The sequence below is a fragment of the Centroberyx gerrardi genome, chromosome 6 (genome assembly GCF_048128805.1).
Source record: "Centroberyx gerrardi isolate f3 chromosome 6, fCenGer3.hap1.cur.20231027, whole genome shotgun sequence".
Classification (NCBI taxonomy): Eukaryota; Metazoa; Chordata; class Actinopteri; order Beryciformes; family Berycidae; genus Centroberyx; species Centroberyx gerrardi.
In genome coordinates this window covers 32,798,993-32,824,287 of record NC_136002.1, presented here as the reverse complement: position 1 = coordinate 32,824,287, position 25,295 = coordinate 32,798,993, and the positions used below count along the sequence as shown (strand labels likewise).

The 25,295-nt window shown below is 44.1% G+C and overlaps 1 pseudogene across 1 annotated transcript; it reads left to right on the top strand.

Annotated features, from left to right (window-relative positions):
* LOC139930838 (scavenger receptor cysteine-rich type 1 protein M130-like) lies at positions 1 to 24,547 on the top strand (annotated as a pseudogene). The gene is made up of 17 exons (XR_013504921.1): positions 1 to 67; positions 2,516 to 2,821; positions 2,917 to 3,219; positions 5,194 to 5,499; positions 5,595 to 5,897; positions 7,892 to 8,197; positions 8,293 to 8,595; positions 10,557 to 10,862; positions 10,958 to 11,260; positions 15,679 to 15,984; positions 16,080 to 16,413; positions 18,843 to 19,148; positions 19,244 to 19,546; positions 22,002 to 22,331; positions 23,195 to 23,280; positions 23,400 to 24,148; positions 24,391 to 24,547. The product of XR_013504921.1 is annotated as a scavenger receptor cysteine-rich type 1 protein M130-like (transcript).
* Positions 24,548 to 25,295: the final 748 nt, after the last annotated feature.

Below are 25,295 nucleotides of genomic sequence, written 5' to 3'. Positions count from 1 at the left end.
ATGCCCAATCCACGCCCAGTGAAGGAGGAAGATGTGACGCTAGATGATGGTCTAGATGATAATGAGCGTACAAAGGTTCGCTCATTATCAATTTTTGTAAGAAATAATAGACTAACAAAGCATTTTTTTTTCAAAGCAGTTGAGCGGTTGTAATTGTGTAGTAGTGTCCCTACCTGTAGCTGCCGGGCCGCGGTGTCTCACGTTTCACTCTTGAAACGGTTAGCCAATCGGAACAGAGGGTCGTTAATATTAATGAGCCTTAAAGACACAGCAACAGAAACAGCCTGTTCTTGGTAAGGCTCAGAGAGATGCTGGAAAATGAATGTGTAAAAATGGATTGAGAGTGTTTTTGGTACATGACACCACACAACGACATCAAATAAAACACTGGAAAGATATGGGACCTTTAAAATGAACGGTGGTTTGAGTGCTCCTTTTAAAGTTCAGAGGGAAGTCAGGCAGGTTGCCCTTTGTCTGGTATGTTGTATTCTCTGGCTATTGAGCCCCTGCTGCATAAACTGAGGTCTGAACTGTCTGGAATTTGTTTCCCTGGGTGTAATTCAACTTTTAAACTTTCTGCTTATGCAGATGATGTAATAATTATGGCGAAAGAACAAAAAGGTGTTGATGTTTTGGTGGAAAATGTTAACAATTTTGGTTTAATTTCATCAGCAAAGGTTAACTGGGGCAAAAGTGAAGCACTGATGGTTGGAGAGGGGTTGACTAGGATGCTCAGTTTACCTGGTGGGCTCACCTGGAACCATGGAGGATTTAAGTATCTGGGAGTATTTCTGGGGACTGAGTCTTTTGTACATAAGAACTGGGAAAATGTGTTAGAGGAAGTTGAAGGACGTCTTAGCAAATGGAGATGGATTTGACCAAAGATGTCATACAGAGGCCGCATGCTGATTATTAACAATCTAGTCTCATCGACTCTATGGCACCGTTAGGCTTGTGTTGATCCTCCAACCAACCTCCTGGCAAAAGTTCAGGCTGTACTGGTGGACTTGGACTGGGATAAGTTGCACTGGGTCCCTCAGAGCGTGCTGTACCTTCCTAAGGATGAAGGGGGTCAAGGGATTATGCATCTGGCCAACAGGGGCGCAGCCTTCTGCCTTCAGTTCATTCAAAGACTGTTGACTGGGCCTAAAGACTTGGTCTGGAGACCAATAGCTTGTGCTATACTGCAGCGGTTTGGTGGACTGGGACTAAACATGTTTTTAATGGCCCTGGACTACCTGCTTTTTTATCGTGGACTGTTGAGAGTGTGGAGTATGTTCAAGAAGCAAGACTGGAGTGGTCTGACTCTCTGTACTGGCTTTTAAAGGAACCAGTGGTGTATGGAGGACGTTTAGCCACAACCTGTGGGGTTGGACCCACAGTCTTAAAACTGTTCTGCGTGGTGAAAATCGTCACACTGGGTGACGTAGTGGACTTGGCGGGGCCAAACCTGGACAATGCTGCTGCACTAGCGTCTCACCTGGGAGTGAGATCCACACGGCTCATTAGTCAGCTGCTTGACAACTGGAGATGTCTTTGCTAGCAGCGTACTGTAGTAGTGTGATCCATCCTGACAGTGAAGATCCTTTTCCATTATTGACAATTGCTTCTGATTTTAAAGATTGTGTGGGTCCTTTTTAAAAAAAATGGGGGATGCAGTTAACGCAGACTTAGATGATTTAAAAGGTAAAACAATGTATAACATGATTGTGAAAATGTTGAATAAAACAAAACCGAATGGTCAAGGTGACACACCTTGGAGAGCTCACTTGAGCTTGAAAGATGAGGTGAGACTAGTGTGGAGGGCATTATACAAACCACTGTTAACAAAAACAGCTGGTGATCTGCAGTGGAGGATCCTGCATGGCACAGTGGCTGTCAATGCTTTTATGTCTGTTTTAAACCCTAATGTCAAAGACAACTGTCCCTATTGTGTCCAGAGAGAAACTGTTTCATTGCTTTTCTGAATGTGCTCGACCTTCACCTCTGTTCCTTCTGTTAAAGAGGATGTTGAAGCTGTTTGGAGAGTTTTTTTCTAAACACTCTTTTATTCTTGGTTGTAAATACAGTAAAAACTCAAGGGATAAATGAATATAACTGATAAATAAACTCTAGAACTTCATCTTAGGACAGGCAAAACTGGCTATTTATGTCAGTTGGAAAAAGAAAATTGAACAATCCTTAGACTTCAATGGAGAAGATTTGCTTATCAGGATGCTAAAGGCCAGATTAAGGGATGATTTTAATTATTATAGTGCTATGAAGGTTTTACATAAATTAACATATATCTGGTGTTATAGAGTTGTGCTGTGCCCTGTTATGGAGGAGGAGCTTATATTTGGAGCTGAATTGAGCTGAGTTAAATGATGGCTTGTCCTTTTTTTTCTTTACTGTGTTTTGTTTAAGTTGGAGATTTTATTGTGTAATAAAAAGCTATAAAATTCAAATTCTCTCTCTCTCTGTCTCCCTCTCTCTCTCTCTCTCTCTCTCTCTCTCTCTCTCTCTCTCTCTCCAGAGTCTGTGAGGCTGGTGGATGGGACTAGTCTGTGCTCAGGCAGACTGGAGGTGAAGTCTAACCAGTCGTGGTCCTCAGTGTGTGAAGCTGACTTTGACCAGCAGGATGCAGAGGTGGTCTGTAGGGAGCTTGGCTGTGGGGCTCCTTCAGTCCTCCAGGGGGCGCTCTATGGAGAAGTGGAGGCTCCGATGTGGACCGAAGAGTTCCAGTGTGAAGGCAGTGAGTCCGTTCTCCTGGACTGTGGAAGCTCAGGCTCAGCTAGAAACACCTGCTCACCTGGCAAAGCTGTTGGACTCACCTGCTCAGGTAGAAGAGGAGCTGCAGCTTGGATTTGGCTTCATTTCTGTTCTAATCAAAGTGACTTTACTTCTTTTACTAATTACTCTCTTGTCTCTGTTCAGATACTGATGATGTCAGGTTGGTGGGAGGAGCCAGCCGCTGTGCTGGTGGACTGGAGGTGAAACACCATGGAGACTGGAAACCAGTGACTGACTGGTTCTCTGAGTGGAACCTGAAGTCAGCAGCTGTAGTGTGTAGACAGCTGGACTGTGGCTCTGCTGTTTCAACAGACAGGAGAAAGGATTCCTCAGAAAGATCTGTATGGAGGATCAGATCTTCCTGTCTTCAGTCTGGGTCTACACTGAGGGAGTGTGTATCAACAAGGTCTGACTCTTCCTCTTCCAGCCTGCAGATCACCTGCTCAGGTAACACCATCAATGACATCAACTATGACAGTAATGTTTCCAGTCTCTTCCTTCCTCTGTCACAGTGACAGTCAGTGGTTTACATTGGACTGAACTGTAAAGTTATCCAGGACAATGGCATCCTAAAGGGAAGAGAAGTGGGCTTGTTGCTGGAAGCTCACTGGTTCAAATCCCCCTCTTTTACTGTGGTGCCCTTCAGCAAGGCAGCTCCCCCCTAACTGCTATAGTGGAGCTGTTAACATAATAATGTATTACGTTAGTCAAGGCAGCAGTTTGTCTCTGAGCTTTTTAATGTATTTTGGAAAACAATGGGAGTCTATGAGTTCAAACCTGCAGTAGAACAGACAGTAGGAGCTTCTGACTGTGGAAATACATCAGAGGATTTAGACTTTTCATGAGAGATAATGGAGACAGGAAAAAAATATTCTGGTATTATCCTTTCAACAAATAAGAACTGAACCTAGATCAATATTGACACTTGACCTTTTCAGCTGCAGTCCTCAGAATTCTCTCTCTCTCTCATTCTGTCTCTCTCTGTTTCTCTGTCTCTCTCTGTTTCTCTGTCTCTCTCTCTCGCTCGTTCTCTCTCTCTCTCTCTCTGACTCTCAATTCAATTCAATTCAATTCAATAAGGTTTATTAGCATGACATATGTATGTGTTGCTAAAGCATTTAAATTGCAAAAAGAAAAAACAAGAACAAAAACAAATGGTACATCAAACAGGAACAATAATAATAATTGATAGTAATAATGAGAGTAGGAAGGATATTTGTGGGAGCCAAGACATGGACATTGGGTTTTGCATGTGGTGTGTGGAATATTTGCTGTGTGGAGGATATACTCTGTGTAATGTTAGAATTATAATGTTATGTTATGTTATTTAGGCATATATATTTGTGGCTAAGATTTGGAATTTTGTTCAGCAGAATTTGTGTTGTTTTGGGACAGTGTGGAATCAGTGGGAGCAGCAGCCTTAAGGTGGACTGTTGCTTTAAGAAAGATAGGGCACCGTTAATTAGGTAGGCTGCTGGAGGAGGAGAACAATTAGTTTCAGTTTTGTGAGCCATGGAGCCACACGCTTTTCTTACCGTGGTTGGGATTGTCAAGTTTAAGTTAATTCTTCTGGAGTCTATTTAAATCATTGACTCATCATCTATTGTGGAAAAACTTTGTATAATAAAAGGGTAAAAACGCAGGAAATGTGGATTCTATGACTCTCACCCATGTGTAAGGCCAAGGCTATCAAAGGAACTAAAAACTGCAGCTACAATAATGAATAAACAGTATAACGATTATAAAAACAACAATAACCACAACAACAGTAAATAATTGTAATGTAATGGCAGTAATGGGATCATAACAATAAAAAGATAATGTTAAAACAGGAAAAGGAATGAAAGTATAAAGTGGTTTTGGCAGGATTCAGGGTTCAGGTGTTTCGGAGGTGATGGCATGCTGCGACACATCGGCCGTCACTTCCAGGTTTTCTCTCTTTTCTCCAAGGAGAACAAACATTTTTTTCTTGGTTTTCAAGATTATTAAGATGTGGTGTTTTTTCTTGGATTTTGGGAAAAAATTAATCTCTCAAATGCTCGTATTTTTTGCAGAATATGAGGAAATGCTCTTCACTTTCAATGTCTTCTGAGTTACAGTTTGGGCAGATTCTTCTTTCTCTGGGAAGCCATGTTTGTTTGTGGCGTCCTGTCTCTCTGGTCAGCTGCTGGTCGCTCAGTCTGTACATAGTTCATATTTTCCTTTGTTTGGGGTCTTTAATCACAGTGAGATATTCTGCATATTTGTAATCCCTATGTAATGCTTGGTAGCACTTAAGCTTGTTTATTTGTTTAATTTCATTTTTCCAATGTTTTCCAATTTTTCCTGACTCTCTCTCTCTCTCTCTCTCTCTCTCCCCCCCCCACTCTCTCTCTGTCTCTCTCTCTCTCTCTCTCTCTCTCTCTCTCTCTCTCTCTCCAGAGTCTGTGAGGCTGGTGGATGGGACTAGTCTGTGCTCAGGCAGACTGGAGGTGAAGTCTAACCAGTTCTGGTCCTCAGTGTGTGAAGCTGACTTTGACCAGCAGGATGCAGAGGTGGTCTGTAGGGAGCTTGGCTGTGGGGCTCCTTCGGTCCTCCAGGGGGCGCTCTATGGAGAAGTGGAGGCTCCGATGTGGACCGAAGAGTTCCAGTGTGAAGGCAGTGAGTCCGTTCTCCTGGACTGTGGAAGCTCAGGCTCAGCTAGAAACACCTGCTCACCTGGCAAAGCTGTTGGACTCACCTGCTCAGGTAGAAGAGGAGCTGCAGCTTGGATTTGGCTTCATTTCTGTTCTAATCAAAGTGACTTTACTTCTTTTACTAATTACTCTCTTGTCTCTGTTCAGAGCCTGATGATGTCAGGTTGGTGGGAGGAGCCAGCCGCTGTGCTGGTGGACTGGAGGTGAAACAACATGGAGACTGGAAACCAGTGGATGACTTGTTCTCTTACTGGAGCCTGAAGTCAGCAGCTGTAGTGTGTAGACAGCTGGACTGTGGCTCTGCTGTTTCAACAGACAGGAGAGAGGATTCCTCAGAAAGATCTGTATGGAGGATCAGATCTCCCTGTCTTCAGTCTGGGTCTACACTGATGAAGTGTGTATCAACAGGGTCTGACTCTTCCTCTTCCAGCCTGCAGATCACCTGCTCAGGTAACACCATCAATGACATCAACTATGACAGTAATGTTTCCAGTCTCTTCCTTCCTCTGTCACAGTGACAGTCAGTGGTTTACATTGGACTGAACTGTAAAGTTATCCAGGACAATGGCATCCTAAAGGGAAGAGAAGTGGGCTTGTTGCTGGAAGCTCACTGGTTCAAATCCCCCTCTTTTACTGTGGTGCCCTTCAGCAAGGCAGCTCCCCCCTAACTGCTATAGTGGAGCTGTTAACATAATAATGTATTACGTTAGTCAAGGCAGCAGTTTGTCTCTGAGCTTTTTAATGTATTTTGGAAAACAATGGGAGTCTATGAGTTCAAACCTGCAGTAGAACAGACAGTAGGAGCTTCTGACTGTGGAAATACATCAGAGGATTTAGACTTTTCATGAGAGATAATGGAGACAGGAAAAAAATATTCTGGTATTATCCTTTCAACAAATAAGAACTGAACCTAGATCAATATTGACACTTGACCTTTTCAGCTGCAGTCCTCAGAATTCTCTCTCTCTCTCATTCTGTCTCTCTCTGTTTCTCTGTCTCTCTCTCTCGCTCGTTCTCTCTCTCTCTCTCTCTGACTCTCAATTCAATTCAATTCAATTCAATAAGGTTTATTAGCATGACATATGTATGTGTTGCTAAAGCATTTAAATTGCAAAAAGAAAAAACAAGAACAAAAACAAATGGTACATCAAACAGGAACAATAATAATAATTGATAGTAATAATGAGAGTAGGAAGGATATTTGTGGGAGCCAAGACATGGACATTGGGTTTTGCATGTGGTGTGTGGAATATTTGCTGTGTGGAGGATATACTCTGTGTAATGTTAGAATTATAATGTTATGTTATGTTATTTAGGCATATATATTTGTGGCTAAGATTTGGAATTTTGTTCAGCAGAATTTGTGTTGTTTTGGGACAGTGTGGAATCAGTGGGAGCAGCAGCCTTAAGGTGGACTGTTGCTTTAAGAAAGATAGGGCACCGTTAATTAGGTAGGCTGCTGGAGGAGGAGAACAATTAGTTTCAGTTTTGTGAGCCATGGAGCCACACGCTTTTCTTACCGTGGTCGGGATTGTCAAGTTTAAGTTAATTCTTCTGGAGTCTATTTAAATCATTGACTCATCATCTATTGTGGAAAAACTTTGTATAATAAAAGGGTAAAAACGCAGGAAATGTGGATTCTATGACTCTCACCCATGTGTAAGGCCAAGGCTATCAAAGGAACTAAAAACTGCAGCTACAATAATGAATAAACAGTATAACGATTATAAAAACAACAATAACCACAACAACAGTAAATAATTGTAATGTAATGGCAGTAATGGGATCATAACAATAAAAAGATAATGTTAAAACAGGAAAAGGAATGAAAGTATAAAGTGGTTTTGGCAGGATTCAGGGTTCAGGTGTTTCGGAGGTGATGGCATGCTGCGACACATCGGCCCGTCACTTCCAGGTTTTCTCTCTTTTCTCCAAGGAGAACAAACATTTTTTTCTTGGTTTTCAAGATTATTAAGATGTGGTGTTTTTTCTTGGATTTTGGGAAAAAATTAATCTCTCAAATGCTCATATTTTTTGCAGAATATGAGGAAATGCTCTTCACTTTCAATGTCTTCTGAGTTACAGTTTGGGCAGATTCTTCTTTCTCTGGGAAGCCATGTTTGTTTGTGGCGTCCTGTCTCTCTGGTCAGCTGCTGGTCGCTCAGTCTGTACATAGTTCATATTTTCCTTTGTTTGGGGTCTTTAATCACAGTGAGATATTCTGCATATTTGTAATCCCTATGTAATGCTTGGTAGCACTTAAGCTTGTTTATTTGTTTAATTTCATTTTTCCAATGTTTTCCAATTTTTCCTGACTCTCTCTCTCTCTCTCTCTCTCTCTCCCCCCCCACTCTCTCTCTGTCTCTCTCTCTCTCTCTCTCTCTCTCTCTCTCCCTCCCCCCCCCCCCCCCCCCCCCCCCCCCTCTCTCTCTCTCTCTCTCCAGAGTCTGTGAGGCTGGTGGATGGGACTAGTCTGTGCTCAGGCAGACTGGAGGTGAAGTCTAACCAGTTCTGGTCCTCAGTGTGTGAAGCTGACTCTGACCAGCAGGATGCAGAGGTGGTCTGTAGGGAGCTTGGCTGTGGGGCTCCTTCGGTCCTCCAGGGGGCGCTCTATGGAGAAGTGGAGGCTCCGATGTGGACCGAAGAGTTCCAGTGTGAAGGCAGTGAGTCCGTTCTCCTGGACTGTGGAAGCTCAGGCTCAGCTAGAAACACCTGCTCACCTGGCAAAGCTGTTGGACTCACCTGCTCAGGTAGAAGAGGAGCTGCAGCTTGGATTTGGCTTCATTTCTGTTCTAATCAAAGTGACTTTACTTCTTTTACTAATTACTCTCTTGTCTCTGTTCAGATACTGATGATGTCAGGTTGGTGGGAGGAGCCAGCCGCTGTGCTGGTGGACTGGAGGTGAAACACCAGGGAGACTGGAAACCAGTGGATGACTTGTTCTCTTACTGGAGCCTGAAGTCAGCAGCTGTAGTGTGTAGACAGCTGGACTGTGGCTCTGCTGTTTCAACAGAAAGGAGAGAGGATTCCTCAGAAAGATCTGTATGGTTGATCAGATCTTCCTGTCTTCAGTCTGGGTCTACACTGAGGGAGTGTGTATCAACAAGGTCTGACTCTTCCTCTTCCAGCCTGCAGATCACCTGCTCAGGTAACACCATCAATGACATCAACTATGACAGTAATGTTTCCAGTCTCTTCCTTCCTCTGTCACAGTGACAGTCAGTGGTTTACATTGGACTGAACTGTAAAGTTATCCAGGACAATGGCATCCTAAAGGGAAGAGAAGTGGGCTTGTTGCTGGAAGCTCACTGGTTCAAATCCCCCTCTTTTACTGTGGTGCCCTTCAGCAAGGCAGCTCCCCCCTAACTGCTATAGTGGAGCTGTTAACATAATAATGTATTACGTTAGTCAAGGCAGCAGTTTGTCTCTGAGCTTTTTAATGCATTTTGGAAAACAATGGGAGTCTATGAGTTCAAACCTGCAGTAGAACAGACAGTAGGAGCTTCTGACTGTGGAAATACATCAGAGGATTTAGACTTTTCATGAGAGATAATGGAGACAGGAAAAAAATATTCTGGTATTATCCTTTCAACAAATAAGAACTGAATCTAGATCAATATTGACACTTGACCTTTTCAGCTGCAGTCCTCAGAATTCTCTCTCTCTCTCATTCTGTCTCTCTCTGTTTCTCTGTCTCTCTCTCGCTCGTTCTCTCTCTCTCTCTCTCTCTGACTCTCAATTCAATTCAATTCAATTCAATTCAATAAGCTTTATTAGCATGACATATGTATGTGTTGCTAAAGCATTTAAATTGCAAAAAGAAAAAACAAGAACAAAAACAAATGGTACATCAAACAGGAACAATAATAATAATTGATAGTAATAATGAGAGTAGGAAGGATATTTGTGGGAGCCAAGACATGGACATTGGGTTTTGCATGTGGTGTGTGGAATATTTGCTGTGTGGAGGATATACTCTGTGTAATGTTAGAATTATAATGTTATGTTATGTTATTTAGGCATATATATTTGTGGCTAAGATTTGGAATTTTGTTCAGCAGAATTTGTGTTGTTTTGGGACAGTGTGGAATCAGTGGGAGCAGCAGCCTTAAGGTGGACTGTTGCTTTAAGAAAGATAGGGCACCGTTAATTAGGTAGGCTGCTGGAGGAGGAGAACAATTAGTTTCAGTTTTGTGAGCCATGGAGCCACACGCTTTTCTTACCGTGGTTGGGATTGTCAAGTTTAAGTTAATTCTTCTGGAGTCTATTTAAATCATTGACTCATCATCTATTGTGGAAAAACTTTGTATAATAAAAGGGTAAAAACGCAGGAAATGTGGATTCTATGACTCTCACCCATGTGTAAGGCCAAGGCTATCAAAGGAACTAAAAACTGCAGCTACAATAATGAATAAACAGTATAACGATTATAAAAACAACAATAACCACAACAACAGTAAATAATTGTAATGTAATGGCAGTAATGGGATCATAACAATAAAAAGATAATGTTAAAACAGGAAAAGGAATGAATGTATAAAGTGGTTTTGGCAGGATTCAGGGTTCAGGTGTTTCGGAGGTGATGGCATGCTGCGACACATCGGCCCGTCACTTCCAGGTTTTCTCTCTTTTCTCCAAGGAGAACAAACATTTTTTTCTTGGTTTTCAAGATTATTAAGATGTGGTGTTTTTTCTTGGATTTTGGGAAAAAATTAATCTCTCAAATGCTCGTATTTTTTGCAGAATATGAGGAAATGCTCTTCACTTTCAATGTCTTCTGAGTTACAGTTTGGGCAGATTCTTCTTTCTCTGGGAAGCCATGTTTGTTTGTGGCGTCCTGTCTCTCTGGTCAGCTGCTGGTCGCTCAGTCTGTACATAGTTCATATTTTCCTTTGTTTGGGGTCTTTAATCACAGTGAGATATTCTGCATATTTGTAATCCCTATGTAATGCTTGGTAGCACTTAAGCTTGTTTATTTGTTTAATTTCATTTTTCCAATGTTTTCCAATTTTTCCTGACTCTCTCCCCCCCTCTCCCCCCCTCTCCCCCCCCCCCCCCCCCCTCTCTCTCTCTCTCTCTTTCTCTCTCTCTCTCTCTCTCTCTCTCCAGAGTCTGTGAGGCTGGTGGATGGGACTAGTCTGTGCTCAGGCAGACTGGAGGTGAAGTCTAACCAGTTCTGGTCCTCAGTGTGTGAAGCTGACTTTGACCAGCAGGATGCAGAGGTGGTCTGTAGGGAGCTTGGCTGTGGGGCTCCTTCAGTCCTCCAGGGGGCGCTCTATGGAGAAGTGGAGGCTCCGATGTGGACCGAAGAGTTCCAGTGTGAAGGCAGTGAGTCCGTTCTCCTGGACTGTGGAAGCTCAGGCTCAGCTAGAAACACCTGCTCACCTGGCAAAGCTGTTGGACTCACCTGCTCAGGTAGAAGAGGAGCTGCAGCTTGGATTTGGCTTCATTTCTGTTCTAATCAAAGTGACTTTACTTCTTTTACTAATTACTCTCTTGTCTCTGTTCAGATACTGATGATGTCAGGTTGGTGGGAGGAGCCAGCCGCTGTGCTGGTGGACTGGAGGTGAAACACCATGGAGACTGGAAACCAGTGGATGACTTGTTCTCTTACTGGAGCCTGAAGTCAGCAGCTGTAGTGTGTAGACAGCTGGACTGTGGCTCTGCTGTTTCAACAGACAGGAGAGAGGATTCCTCAGTAAGATCTGTATGGAGGATCAGATCTCCCTGTCTTCAGTCTGGGTCTACACTGAGGGAGTGTGTATCAACAGAATCTGACTCTTCCTCTTCCAGCCTGCAGATCACCTGCTCAGGTAACACCATCAATGACATCAACTATGACAGTAATGTTTCCAGTCTCTTCCTTCCTCTGTCACAGTGACAGTCAGTGGTTTACATTGGACTGAACTGTAAAGTTATCCAGGACAATGGCATCCTAAAGGGAAGAGAAGTGGGCTTGTTGCTGGAAGCTCACTGGTTCAAATCCCCCTCTTTTACTGTGGTGCCCTTCAGCAAGGCAGCTCCCCCCTAACTGCTATAGTGGAGCTGTTAACATAATAATGTATTACGTTAGTCAAGGCAGCAGTTTGTCTCTGAGCTTTTTAATGTATTTTGGAAAACAATGGGAGTCTATGAGTTCAAACCTGCAGTAGAACAGACAGTAGGAGCTTCTGACTGTGGAAATACATCAGAGGATTTAGACTTTTCATGAGAGATAATGGAGACAGGAAAAAAATATTCTGGTATTATCCTTTCAACAAATAAGAACTGAACCTAGATCAATATTGACACTTGACCTTTTCAGCTGCAGTCCTCAGAATTCTCTCTCTCTCTCATTCTGTCTCTCTCTGTTTCTCTGTCTCTCTCTCGCTCGCTCTCTCTCTCGCTCTCTCTCTCGCTCTCTCTCTCTTGCTGTGCATGCTGGGAGTTGGGTGTGTAAGAGTGCGTTTTGTGAGAGCGATTGCTGCTGCTGGTTTCAAAGTCTTTTCTTGCTTTCTTGTTATGTAATTTGTCTTTAGTTTCAATAGTTTTATGTTTATGCTGTAATTGTTTATTCTGTATCGGTGTGTTGGTTGGTGTTTCGTGTTGTTTGTTGTCGGGGTGGAGGATCTCCTTCTCGCCGTGGGTGATGTAGTTGGCCATGAAAATCTGTCCCATGCTTCAAGGATGAATAAAGCAGTGGTTGTGTTTCTGAAGGAGGAACGTCTCGTTGCTCAATTGATTGAGAATGGTGTTTTTCTGAATGATATTTACCTTCAAGTTTCCCCGCTGGCCGTGCCGTCCACTTGGGTTTCCATCTGGTGTCTCCCCGTTTATCCCCAACGAAGCGCTGGAGCGAGAGCATCAGCGCTTCGGCAAGATGGCGAGTAGTTTTAAAACGGTGGGCTTAGGGTGTAAGAATGAAAAACCTGGAGACAGGTGTTCATGTTCCTAAACTCACCAACTCAGTCACTAGAGGTGTCATTCGGGGTGAAACATGAGGAGACATTACATGGTGTATGCAAGCACAGGCAGCATGAAGTGTTCTGAGTGCGGGGATGTGGGGCATAAGCGCTTCGCCTGCCCTCACAGACGGGCTGCCGAGAGCTCAGAGGCCGGCGCTCAGCCAGCTGAGGCCGGGGCAGGAGAGGGAAGGAGCGGGCGAGGAGGAGAGGAGGTGCGGTCCTCCAGTGTGCGAGACAGACAGGCGGATGAACACCGAGCTAACTGGATGTTAACATCTCCCTGGAGGAACTCACCGATGCTGTGGGACAGATGGCACCCGGTCGGGCTCCTGGCATGGACGGATTACCTGTAGACTTCTATAAAGGCTTCTGGGACTGTTTGGCTGCTGACCTGTGGGAGGTGCTGCAGGAGTGTGCCCAGACAGGTCGTCTTCCGGTGTCCTGTCGGCGTGCAGTTCTCTCCCTCCTTCCTAAGAAAGTAGACCTGGCCCTAATTAAAAACTGGAGGCCAGTCGCACTTTTATGCACAGACTACAAACTTTTTTCCAGATTGAAAAACTTCGACTTAGACTTGCTGATTCATAAAGAGCAGTCATATTGTGTGCCAGACAGATCTATTATGGACAACCCTTTTTTAATGAGAGATCTGTTTGATGTATGTGAACTGTATAATCTTGATGTTGGCATTTTGTCTCTAGACCAGCAGAAAGCTTTTGACCGCGTTGACCATGGTTTTTTGTTTTCTACTTTGAGGGCTTTTGGTTTTGGGGAGGGTTTGCTCTCATGGTTGGGTTTGTTGTATAATGAGGCATCATGTATGGTTAAAGTGGGGGGGGGGGGGGGGGGTTCAGAGAGGAATCAGGCAGGGCTGTCCACTCTCTGGACAACTATACTCTCTGGTCATAGAGCCGCTTTCACTACTCTCTGTAGTGATTTGCGACTGTGGGCAGAACAGTTTCCGTACCGGACTGTGATGCAGCCGGTCAGCAAGTTCTCCATGGTGCTTCTGTAGAAGTTCGTGAGGATGCTGGCGTTCATACCAGATTTCCTCAGTCTCCTCAGGAAATAGAGCCGCTGGCGAGCTTTCTTGACAACGGTGTCTGTGTGTAAGGTCCAGGAGAAGTCCTCAGAGATGTGAACTCCGAGGAACTTGAAGCTGCTGATCCTTTCATCCACGGCATCACCAATGAGGATGGGTAGGTGTCTACCTCCCTGCTGACTCCTGTAGTCCACGATCATCTCTTTTGTTGTACTGACGTTGAGAGAGAGGTTGTTGTCCTGGCACCAGCTGGTTAGTGCCTTCACCTCCTCTCTGTAGACCGTCTCATCGTTGTCTGCGATGAGGCCCGGGACGGTCGTGTCGTCGGCGAACTTAACGATGACATCTGAACCGTGCTTGGCAACAGAGTCGTAGGTGAACAGGGCGTACGGGAGGGGGCTGAGCACACGGCCCTGCGGCGCGCCGTGTTGAGGGTCAACGAGAAGGAGGCGTGGCTGCCGATTCTCACCGCCCGGGGCCCGCCCGTCAGGAAGTCGAAGATCCGGCTACAGACGGGGGCGTCCGGTCCCAGATCGACGAGCTTAGTGACGAGTTTTGAGGGAACGATGGTATCGAATGCCGAGCCGTAATCGATGAAAAGCATTCTCACGTATGTATTCCCTTCGTCCGGGTGAGTGAGCGCGGTGTGACGATGCCGATGGCGTCATCCGTGGCCGTGTTTGGTCTATATGCAAACTGGAGAGAGTCCAAGGTGTCAGAAAGGGAGGAGCAGATGTGGGTTTTGACTAGCCGCTCGAAGCACTTCATGATGAGTGATGTCAGTGCAACAGGGCGGTAGTCGTTTAAACAGGAGGCCGCCGGCTTCTTGGGGACAGGAACGATGGTGGATGCTTTGAAGGAGGTGGGGACCATGGACTGACTCAGGGAGAGGTTGAAGATGTTGGTGAACACCTCTGCCAGTTGATCAGCGCACGCCCTGAGAGCCCGGCCTGGGATGCCCTCCGGCCCCGGAGCTTTGCGGGGGTTGACACTTTTAAAGGACCGTCTCACGTCGTCCGTTGTTAGGGACAACGTGGCAGCTTCCCTGTCCACAGGTGGACACGTGGCGGGCGACGTGTTTCCACATTGAACCGAGCGTAAAAGGTGTTGAGCTCATCCGGGAGTGATGCGGTGGGCTGAACAATGCTCCTGTTTTTCCTTTTGTAGTCCGTGATGCAGCGTAATCCACTCCACATGCGTCTGGGGTCAGATCTGTAATTAGACTCCACTTTGGCTCTGTAGTCCCTCTTGGCATCCCTGATGGACTTCTGGAGGTCATATCTGGCTGCTTTGTAGGCGTCAGGGTCCCCTGAGTTGAAGGCGGTGGTCCGCGCTCTGAGTTTAGCGCGGATTTCCCAGCTGACCCAGGGTTTCTGGTTGGGGTAAATGCAGACGGTGGCTTTTTGAACAGCGTCATCGATGCACTTACTAATATAGCCTGTGACAGAGTCTGTGTATTCATTGATGTTGCCATCAGCTGCATCCTCAAACATCTGCCAGTCAGTGATCCCAGTATAGGGGAGGGATGTCCTTTCTGTTCTAGGGAGGAGTCTTTACAACATCTTTTCATCCTGCGTCCTATACTTACTGGTTTATTTGGGTTGTTAGATTCATGGTTTCAGGGTCTGGGGGAAGGTTTTTCTTTTGACTTTTTTTATCTGCGGCAGTGCTTATTAACATGTTGTCAGGAGGCCAAACTGTCTGTATGGAAAGCCAGAAAGAATCAGATTCTGGGTCAGGGGTCAGTGGATCCTGTTCTGATGCTGACTGGTCTGCTGGCAGCCCGTCTCAGGGTGGAGTTTGAGTTTTACAAACTGACTGATAATATTGATGCTTTTGTGAATATCTGGGGTGTTTGGGGACATGTTGTGTTGTGTTGTGTTGAGGAGGACTTGTTATCTCTGAATTTCTGATCTTTTTCCTTGTATTTATTGCTTTATTTTGTTATTTATTTGTTTTTTTGTGTTTTTTTTTGTTTTCTCTCTTCTGTGATATAGGTCAATCACACTGTATAGCGTGACTAAATTATGAAAAAACGTCTTTTTAAATTCAAATTCTCTCTCTCTCATTCTCTCTCTCTCTCTCTCTCTCTCTCTTTGTCTCTCTCTCTCCCTCTCTCTCTTTGTCTCTCTCTCTCTCTCCCCCCCCTCCCCCCCCCCCCCCTCTCTCTCTCTCTCTCTCTCTCTCTCTCTCTCTCCCTCTCTCTCTCTCTCTCTCTCTCTCTCTCTCTCTCTCTCTCTCTCTCCAGAGTCTGTGAGGCTGGTGGATGGGACTAGTCTGTGCTCAGGCAGACTGGAGGTGAAGTCTAAGCAGTTCTGGTCCTCAGTGTGTGAAGCTGACTTTGACCAGCAGGATGCAGAGGTGGTCTGTAGGGAGCTTGGCTGTGGGGCTCCTTCAGTCCTCCAGGGGGCGCTCTATGGAGAAGTGGAGGCTCCGATGTGGACCGAAGAGTTCCAGTGTGAAGGCAGTGAGTCCGTTCTCCTGGACTGTGGAAGCTCAGGCTCAGCTAGAAACACCTGCTCACCTGGCAAAGCTGTTGGACTCACCTGCTCAGGTAGAAGAGGAGCTGCAGCTTGGATTTGGCTTCATTTCTGTTCTAATCAAAGTGACTTTACTTCTTTTACTAATTACTCTCTTGTCTCTGTTCAGATACTGATGATGTCAGGTTGGTGGGAGGAGCCAAGCCGCTGTGCTGGTGGACTGGAGATGAAACAACATGGAGACTGGAAACCAGTGGATGACTTGTTCTCTGACTGGAGCCTGAAGTCAGCAGCTGTAGTGTGTAGACAGCTGGACTGTGGCTCTGCTGTTTCAACAGGAAGGAGAGAGGATTCCTCAGAAAGATCTGTATGGTTGATCAGATCTTCCTGTCTTCAGTCTGGGTCTACACTGAGGGAGTGTGTATCAACAGAGTCTGACTCTTCCTCTTCCAGCCTGGAGATCACCTGCTCAGGTAACACCATCAATGACATCAACTATGACAGTAATGTTTCCAGTCTCTTCCTTCCTCTGTCACAGTGACAGTCAGTGGTTTACATTGGTATCCTAAAGGGAAGAGAAGTGGGCTTGTTGCGGGCAAAGTTGACATTATTTCCATCAACCATAGTGTTGACTTGACCCTTTATGGGAGGTTACTTCATATAGGCAATCTAAAAAGCATATGGCTTAAATTTTGAAATATGTTGTAGGAAGCATCAACACATCTTGGCTTCATTTCACAAAAAAACATTCAATATTATTTAAATTAATGACAAATTTAGTTACCAGACTACACTACCCAGCATGCTTATGACCTAGCCGTGCTAGTTGGAATGTTCCATCTCCTGCAAAGGGAACGAGCTGCAGCAGCTAACCAGCTAGTTACAGCTTCACAGCTACAGTGAAAAAATGTCGTCAGTTACTATCATGAGTCTGAGCTCATACTTTAGCGATATTGAGAAACCTGTGCATTTCAACTTCCTGTGGCAACTTTCTTTTTGCGACTTATTGACAAACCAATCCAACAAAGACAACAAAAACAACAAAATTGTAATGGTTACTAGCACTAGATACATAAAGTAATAACGTTATGCAAATGAGGTGATGACTGCCAAGAGATGGCAGCAGACGAGGAGAAACTGAAGCTAAAACTCTCCTTCATAATCAAAGAGGGAACTTTAGGTGAAGAACTTGTAGCGTTTCTCTAGTTTAGATCCTGAGCACATAAGGCACATGATAAAATACATGACAAAAACAGATGACCCCCTCCACCCCACCCCATAAATAGAGACTTAAAAAGACTTAAACCAAAAAAAGTACAAGAGTAACGTCCAAGTGGCAGATCACCTTAAAGATATAATAACATATCTGGTACAGTGTTAAAGTGACCGGTGCATTAAAAAGACTATTTTCTCACTGCATTGTTAGGATCTCTTATCTCTTAACTCTCCAATGTTACAGTAACAAAAAAACAAAGGGCAATGCATAACGTTTGTACAGCGGTGAGGGGGAAATGTGAGGCTGAAGAAGCTATTCAGATAAATTATTGACTCTTTTAAAAACAGCAACGCTCACGATGATATGCTACAGGTAGGTGTGATGAAATATATCGCGGTCAGCCTCTCTCGACGTAAAGCCCTGCAAACAATTTGAGCTTCCATGTCGACGGGATCTTCCATGACAGGTTTAAAGCCATTTTCGAGACAAGTTGAATGAACTGAATTATGTGATTCTACTTAAATGCTGCAGGCTCAGTCGGGTTTAACTCAAGTCGGCCTCAAGTAAACCTGCCACAGAGCAGGTTAGCTTCAGAACAGAAGTTGCCATAGTAACTGATCTAGACTTCTGATCTCGGTGTTTGGAACAGAAGAGTCAGCAAAAATAGTCTATGTATGGTTGTGGAGCGATTTAGTGAAGGCCATAGCTGGCAACAGGAAGTTGTAATGCACCTGTTCCTCAATGCAGAAGCTGTTACCATGACGATGTGAAAAGGGCCTATAACTGAGCAGCAGTGACCGGCGGTCTGAGCAGCGTAGCAGCAGCATGGCGATGTGAAAGAGTGAGCAGGTGCAGGAAGCTTAACCAGACCGCCTGATTGAGAGGGGGGCGCATGAGTAGTGTGTGTATCACACGTCTGCAGCACGACTCCAGTTGTCTGCTGAACTAGCTTTGCTTCATTAATAAGGCAAATAATTATATATATATATACACAGTATTTAAAAGGGTGTGTGGCATAGAAAAGCTGTCTTCTCTCTGAACTGGTGGCAGGTGAGGAGACAGTCTGCAGCTATTTGGGATGTTTCTATATTTTCTATATTTGCCAATAGGATACAGACTTCCTCTTCAGAGGTTAGCTCATGGAATCTGGATATTTTCTCAACCAATTTAGGGAAATATTTGTCTCTAACATGTTGGTATTTTGAGCAGGAGAGTAAGAAATACCGTTCATCCTCTATCTGTCCTGAGTTACAGTGTTTTCAGCCTCCATGTTTTTCTGTGGCGTCCAACCTCTATGGTGAGACTGTGGCCCGTCAGTCTATACATGGTTAAGGGTTTTCTTTTGTAAAATTGCTCTATATTGATAAGGTATTTTGCCAAGTCAATATCTCTATTAAGAATTTGATAACATTGTAATTTGTTGTTTAATTTCATTTTGCCAATACTCATCACATAAATGTTTGTTAGAGATGTCCGTTTTTTTTAATTTTGTGGCTGGGAGTTGAATACCTGAATTTAGGTTCTAGCAGGTCAATCTGTGTTTTCTGATGTTTACAGATGAAGGCTTTATGATGGTTACAGTCTCTCTCTCTCTCTCTCTCTGTCTCTCTCTCTGTCTCTGTCTCTGTCTCTCTCTCTCTCTCTCTCTCTCTCTCTCTCTCTCCGTCTCTCTCTCTCTCTCTCTCTCTCTCTCTCTCTCTCTCTCTCTCTCTCCAGAGTCTGTGAGGCTGGTGGATGGGACTAGTCTGTGCTCAGGCAGACTGGAGGTGAAGTCTAAGCAGTTCTGGTCCTCAGTGTGTGAAGCTGACTTTGACCAGCAGGATGCAGAGGTGGTCTGTAGGGAGCTTGGCTGTGGGGCTCCTTCAGTCCTCCAGGGGGCGCTCTATGGAGAAGTGGAGGCTCCGATGTGGACCGAAGAGTTCCAGTGTGAAGGCAGTGAGTCCGTTCTCCTGGACTGTGGAAGCTCAGGCTCAGCTAGAAACACCTGCTCACCTGGCAAAGCTGTTGGACTCACCTGCTCAGGTAGAAGAGGAGCTGCAGCTTGGATTTGGCTTCATTTCTGTTCTAATCAAAGTGACTTTACTTCTTTTACTAATTACTCTCTTGTCTCTGTTCAGAGCCTGATGATGTCAGGTTGGTGGGAGGAGCCAGCCGCTGTGCTGGTGGACTGGAGGTGAAACACCATGGAGACTGGAAACCAGTGGATGACTGGTTCTCTGACTGGAGCCTGAAGTCAGCAGCTGTAGTGTGTAGACAGCTGGACTGTGGCTCTGCTGTTTCAACAGACAGGAGAGAGGATTCCTCAGTAAGATCTGTATGGAGGATCAGATCTTCCTGTCTTCAGTCTGGGTCTACACTGATGGAGTGTGTAGAAATCAAGTCTCTCTCTTCCTCTTCCAGCCTGCAGATCACCTGCTCAGGTAACACCATCAATGACATCAACTATGACAGTAATGTTTCCAGTCTCTTCCTTCCTCTGTCACAGTGACAGTCAGTGGTTTACATTGGACTGAACTGTAAAGTTATCCAGGACAATGGCATCCTAAAGGGAAGAGAAGTGGGCTTGTTGCTGGAAGCTCACTGGTTCAAATCCCCCTCTTTTACTGTGGTGCCCTTCAGCAAGGCAGCTCCCCCCTAACTGCTATAGTGGAGCTGTTAACATAATAATGTATTACGTTAGTCAAGGCAGCAGTTTGTCTCTGAGCTTTTTAATGTATTTTGGAAAACAATGGGAGTCTATGAGTTCAAACCTGCAGTAGAACAGACAGTAGGAGCTTCTGACTGTGGAAATACATCAGAGGATTTAGACTTTTCATGAGAGATAATGGAGACAGGAAAAAAATATTCTGGTATTATCCTTTCAACAAATAAGAACTGAACCTAGATCAATATTGACACTTGACCTTTTCAGCTGCAGTCCTCAGAATTCTCTCTCTCTCTCATTCTGTCTCTCTGTTTCTCAGTCTCTCTCTCTCGCTCGTTCTCTCTCTCTCTCTCTCTCTCTGATTCAATTCAATTCAATTCAATAAGCTTTATTAGCATGACATATGTATGTGTTGCTAAAGCATTTAAATTGCAAAAAGAAAAAACAAGAACAAAAACAAATGGTACATCAAACAGGAACAATAATAATAATTGATAGTAATAATGAGAGTAGGAAGGATAATTGTGGGAGCCAAGACATGGACATTGGGTTTTGCATGTGGTGTGTGGAATATTTGCTGTGTGGAGGATATACTCTGTGTAATGTTAGAATTATAATGTTATGTTATGTTATTTAGGCATATACACCATCAGTGACATCTATGACAGTAATGTTTCCAGTCTCTTCCTTCCTCTGTCACAGTGACAGTCAGTGGTTTACATTGGCATCCTAAAGGGAAGAGAAGTGGGCTTGTTGCGGGCAAAGTTGACATTATTTCCATCAACCATAGTGTTGACTTGACCCTATATGGGAGGTTACTTCATATAGGCAATCTAAAAAGCATATGGCTTAAATTTTGAAATATGTTGTAGGAAGCATCAACACATCTTGGCTTCATTTCACAAAAAAACATTCAATATTATTTAAATTAATGACAAATTTAGTTACCAGACTACACTACCCAGCATGCTTATGACCTAGCCGTGCTAGTTGGAATGTTCCATCTCCTGCAAAGGGAACGAGCTGCAGCAGCTAACCAGCTAGTTACAGCTTCACAGCTACAGTGAAAACATGTTGTCAGTTACTATCATGAGTCTGAGCTCATACTTTAGCGATATTGAGAAACCTGTGCATTTCAACTTCCTGTGGCAACTTTCTTTTTGCGACTTATTGACAAACCAATCCAACAAAGACAACAAAAACAACAAAATTGTAATGGTTACTAGCACTAGATACATAAAGTAATAACGTTATGCAAATGAGGTGATGACTGCCAAGAGATGGCAGCAGACGAGGAGAAACTGAAGCTAAAACTCTCCTTCATAATCAAAGAGGGAACTTTAGGTGAAGAACTTGTAGCGTTTCTCTAGTTTAGATCCTGAGCACATAAGGCACATGATAAAATACAGCTATTTGGGATGTTTCTATATTTTCTATATTTGCCAATAGGATACAGACTTCCTCTTCAGAGGTTAGCTCATGGAATCTGGATATTTTCTCAACCAATTTAGGGAAATATTTGTCTCTAACATGTTGGTATTTTGAGCAGGAGAGTAAGAAATACCGTTCATCCTCTATCTGTCCTGAGTTACAGTGTTTTCAGCCTCCATGTTTTTCTGTGGCGTCCAACCTCTATGGTGAGACTGTGGCCCGTCAGTCTATACATGGTTAAGGGTTTTCTTTTGTAAAATTGCTCTATATTGATAAGGTATTTTGCCAAGTCAATATCTCTATTAAGAATTTGATAACATTGTAATTTGTTGTTTAATTTCATTTTGCCAATATTCATCACATAAATGTTTGTTAGAGATGTCCGTTTTTTTTTATTTTGTGGCCATTTTCTAGCAGGTCAATCTGTGTTTTCTGATGTTTACAGATGAAGGCTTTATGGTGGTTACAGTCTCTCTCTCTCTCTCTCTCTCTCTCTCTCTCTCTCTCTCTCTCTCTCTCTCTCTCTCTCTCTCTCTTTCTCTCTCTCTCTCACATCACATCCTCAGCTGCTTCCACAGGGACAGGCTGCTCTCTGACTCCTCTGTATTACATATGAATGTAGCAGTTCTCTGTCTTGTACGGTGGCTGCTAGCAGACAAATCCTGTCGCCTTTCAACCATCAGCGTTCATCACTTTGACAAAACCGATGAGGAGAAAACAGTCAGTTTCTCACTGAGGAAGGAGGCATTAGGATATCGGTAACATGTATTCTCAAGTCTTCATCATCTATCTGTTTACAGATCTGCTGGTTCAGCCAATCATCTCCCTCTCTCCCTCCATGGACGGGGTCTCCGAGGCCCAGCAGCAGGGGCTTCAGGTGTCCAGGGGCTCCAGCTTCACCATCAGCTGCTCCATCCAGCCACAGTACCCAGGAGGCTCCTTCCACCTCACCTCCACCGCCTCCAACACAGCACACAACCACACCCAGCCGGCTGTCAATCACTCTGCCCACTTCCTGTTTCCTGCTGCAGGCCACGCCCACCAAGGGATCTACAGCTGTGTTTATCACATCTCTGTTTTCTCTCATAACTTCTCCTCTGAGAGCCAGCCCCTCTCTCTCACTGTCTCAGGTAACCTGAAGGAGAATCTGAAGCTGAATCCAACAGGAATATGTGACAGTGTTAACAATCCATTTTATCATTTCAACAAGACATGAGAGTTAATAAGAGAATCAGCAGGCTTTACTTATAATTAATGTAATTGATATAGCGCTTTTCTAAGTACTCAAAGCGCTTCACATATCAGGGGGGGGACTCAACTCATCCTCCACCGGTGTGCAGCACCCACCTGGGTGATGCACAGCAGCCAGTTTGCACCAGAACGCTCACCACACATCATCTCAGTGGAGAGTAGAGGACGGAAAGAGCCAATTAGGTAACGAGGGATGATTAGGTGGCCATGATGTAAGGAAGGTCTGTTTGGGAATTTTGCCAGGGCACCGGGGTTACACCCCTACTCCTGCGGTAAGATCTTTATCGACCACAGAGTCAGGACCTCGGTTTAACGTCTCATCCGAAGGACGGTGCTCACTCACAGGACAGAGTCCCAGTCTCTCTCCTGAGGCATTGAGCACCTCCTACTGGTCTTCCAAGACCACTTCCAGCACCAGGTGGTCTCCCATCCAAGGACTAACCACAGCCAAACCTGCTTAGCTTCCCAGACAAGGTAGCGATGTGATGCAGGAGCTATGGTGCTGGCATTCCTGAAAACTGACTTTCTGCAGATATGTGGCTTTTGTCCAACAACATCAATATAATCTTTAGAGTGGATCAGATTACCATATTCTCTAAGAACTGAATCAAACAGAGATGTTAAAGTGACCTTCATTTAGTGATTTTAAGGGTTTTAAGGCAACATGAACTTTATCTTTAATGGGAGCTGTTGTTCTCATGATGTCAGGTGATCTGATGTGATGATTCTGAATCTGTTTCAGCCTCTCCAACAGATCTCACCATCAGACTAGTTGTCGTGCTGCTGACTGTGGTGTTGCTGGTCACTGCCCTCTGTTTCTACTTCAAGGTACTGAACATCTTTATTCAGTAGAGGATTGGGTTAAATGAAGTAGTTAGACTGTATATTTTTAGCTAGAAGAGAGGTGTGATCCAGTAACAGAGATGGCTGCTGTCGTGTCTCTCCAGGCCACCAGGGGGCAGAAGCCAGGAAGAGAGGAGAACATTGAGCTGGATTATTATAACCTCGGTGGTTCCGGTGCTGAAGGCGGGCCGGGTGAAGAGGCAGGAGCCCAGGGAACAGAGCAGGATCTCCAAGGAGCTCATCTCACTTCCAGATGGATCGCTCAGCTTTCACACAACCGTCCATCACCTTAGTGAAGGATTTTACAGTGACAGAGCTGTTCCCTTTAACGTCAGACTGAAATCACAGCAGGAAGAGCAGGATCATTGAAAAGGAAGTCAGGACATTTTGCTGTAATGGACGTTCCCAAAACTCCCAGTTTGTAATGTGTGAAAACAAAGAGCGCCCCCTGTCTGTCATGTGGTAATGCAGGTGTTGAATGTCTGTCCATCAGCATCACTAAAATGCAGCCAATCAGCTGTCAGCAGTGAAGGCTCACAGCAAATCAGATCACAGTTATGACTCCTTGATGTGAATATTCATGACAACAGTCCCTGTCAAACTGAGAGTCTCTAGAGTGTAGCAAAGACAGAAATGAACAAAAACATACTTATGACATAAATAAAAAGTTTTAGAAATTGATGATAATTGTTTTGAGATTGTCATTTCAGTCTGACTTTAATACTTTTTTATTCAGTTTATCAGTTTTCCCAGTAGTTCAGGTCCATTTATTGTCACAGTAATATCTACAATATGAGGTGTGGAAGAGGTGGAGAAAGCCTTCAGGGATTGTGAAGAAGAAAGAGACACAAGAGTCACATTTATATTCATCAGGGTCCAATTCAGAAACTGAAGAAAACAACAGGAAACAATTAAATATTAATCTCTATAAAGAAATGAGTAAAAACAGAAAGTACAGAGCAAAACAAACATGTCAACAGTGGTGCATCACCTTGGTAGACCATATATACTGACCTCCATGTCAGTTGGTGAAGGCTTGACAACAGACAGCAGGAGTCCTGCTCTGTTTACAGCCTCCATTCATTCCTCTGGGAGGAGAGAAGCTCGTCTACAAATCTTGGTGATAAAGATCCTGAGGAAATTATTTTTGCTGCGTCTGCAAGTAACAAGTCATTTTAGCAATTTAGTCATTTCGCTTGGCTGCCAAATTGAAATATTGTTCCTATATAACATATATTGTCACTGTTGGGGAAAAACCTCATAACTCAGTTTGGTGATTTTCCTGTTTTAATTTTAATTGAAGTGTCACATGCTCCTCTATGGGTTGAGAAAATTCTACAACCATTGAGTTTATGAAACCTTTTCTAAACCAATTAGATAAACTCAAAACTGCATGGTGGTCAAGCTAAAAACAAAGCTGCTTTTCTTAACTCCTGAAAAGTTGATGTTTTGGAGATAAGAGGTTTCCACAGGTCAGCAGCAACATGTTGGCAGCTCATAGCTGGAGGGCTTTCCACTGGTTGGTAGAGACACTGAAAACAGAAGAAGAGGCTTTTACCTTCAGAGAAACTTTGATTTTTAGACCAGCCTGCAGATCTGAGGCTGGAAAGCTTGTTTCTCTTTTTAAATCTCTGTACAATAGATCATTATGTGCTTCAAATGTATTGATTTAGATGTGTAAGCTTAGTGTTGTGATGTTGTGTGAAGCTTCAGTCAGCAGACTTGGGAAGGAAAAGCAAACTTGTGAAAAGATTTGAAAGAGTCTATCGTTCATCTTCATGAGTGTTTGTACTGACTGGCTGTGACGGTCCGAACCTCCACCGACTTTACCACACAGGAGAGGAGAGAGGAGACGGTCTGGTGGTTTTGGTCCGACCCAGGTCTGGATAAGACTGTCAGCTAAATGCTAAACACATCTACAACACTCATTTGTGTATTGCTTTATTTTGTTATTATTCATTTTGTTACTTATCACTTCTATCCTGTAAACACCTTGTGTA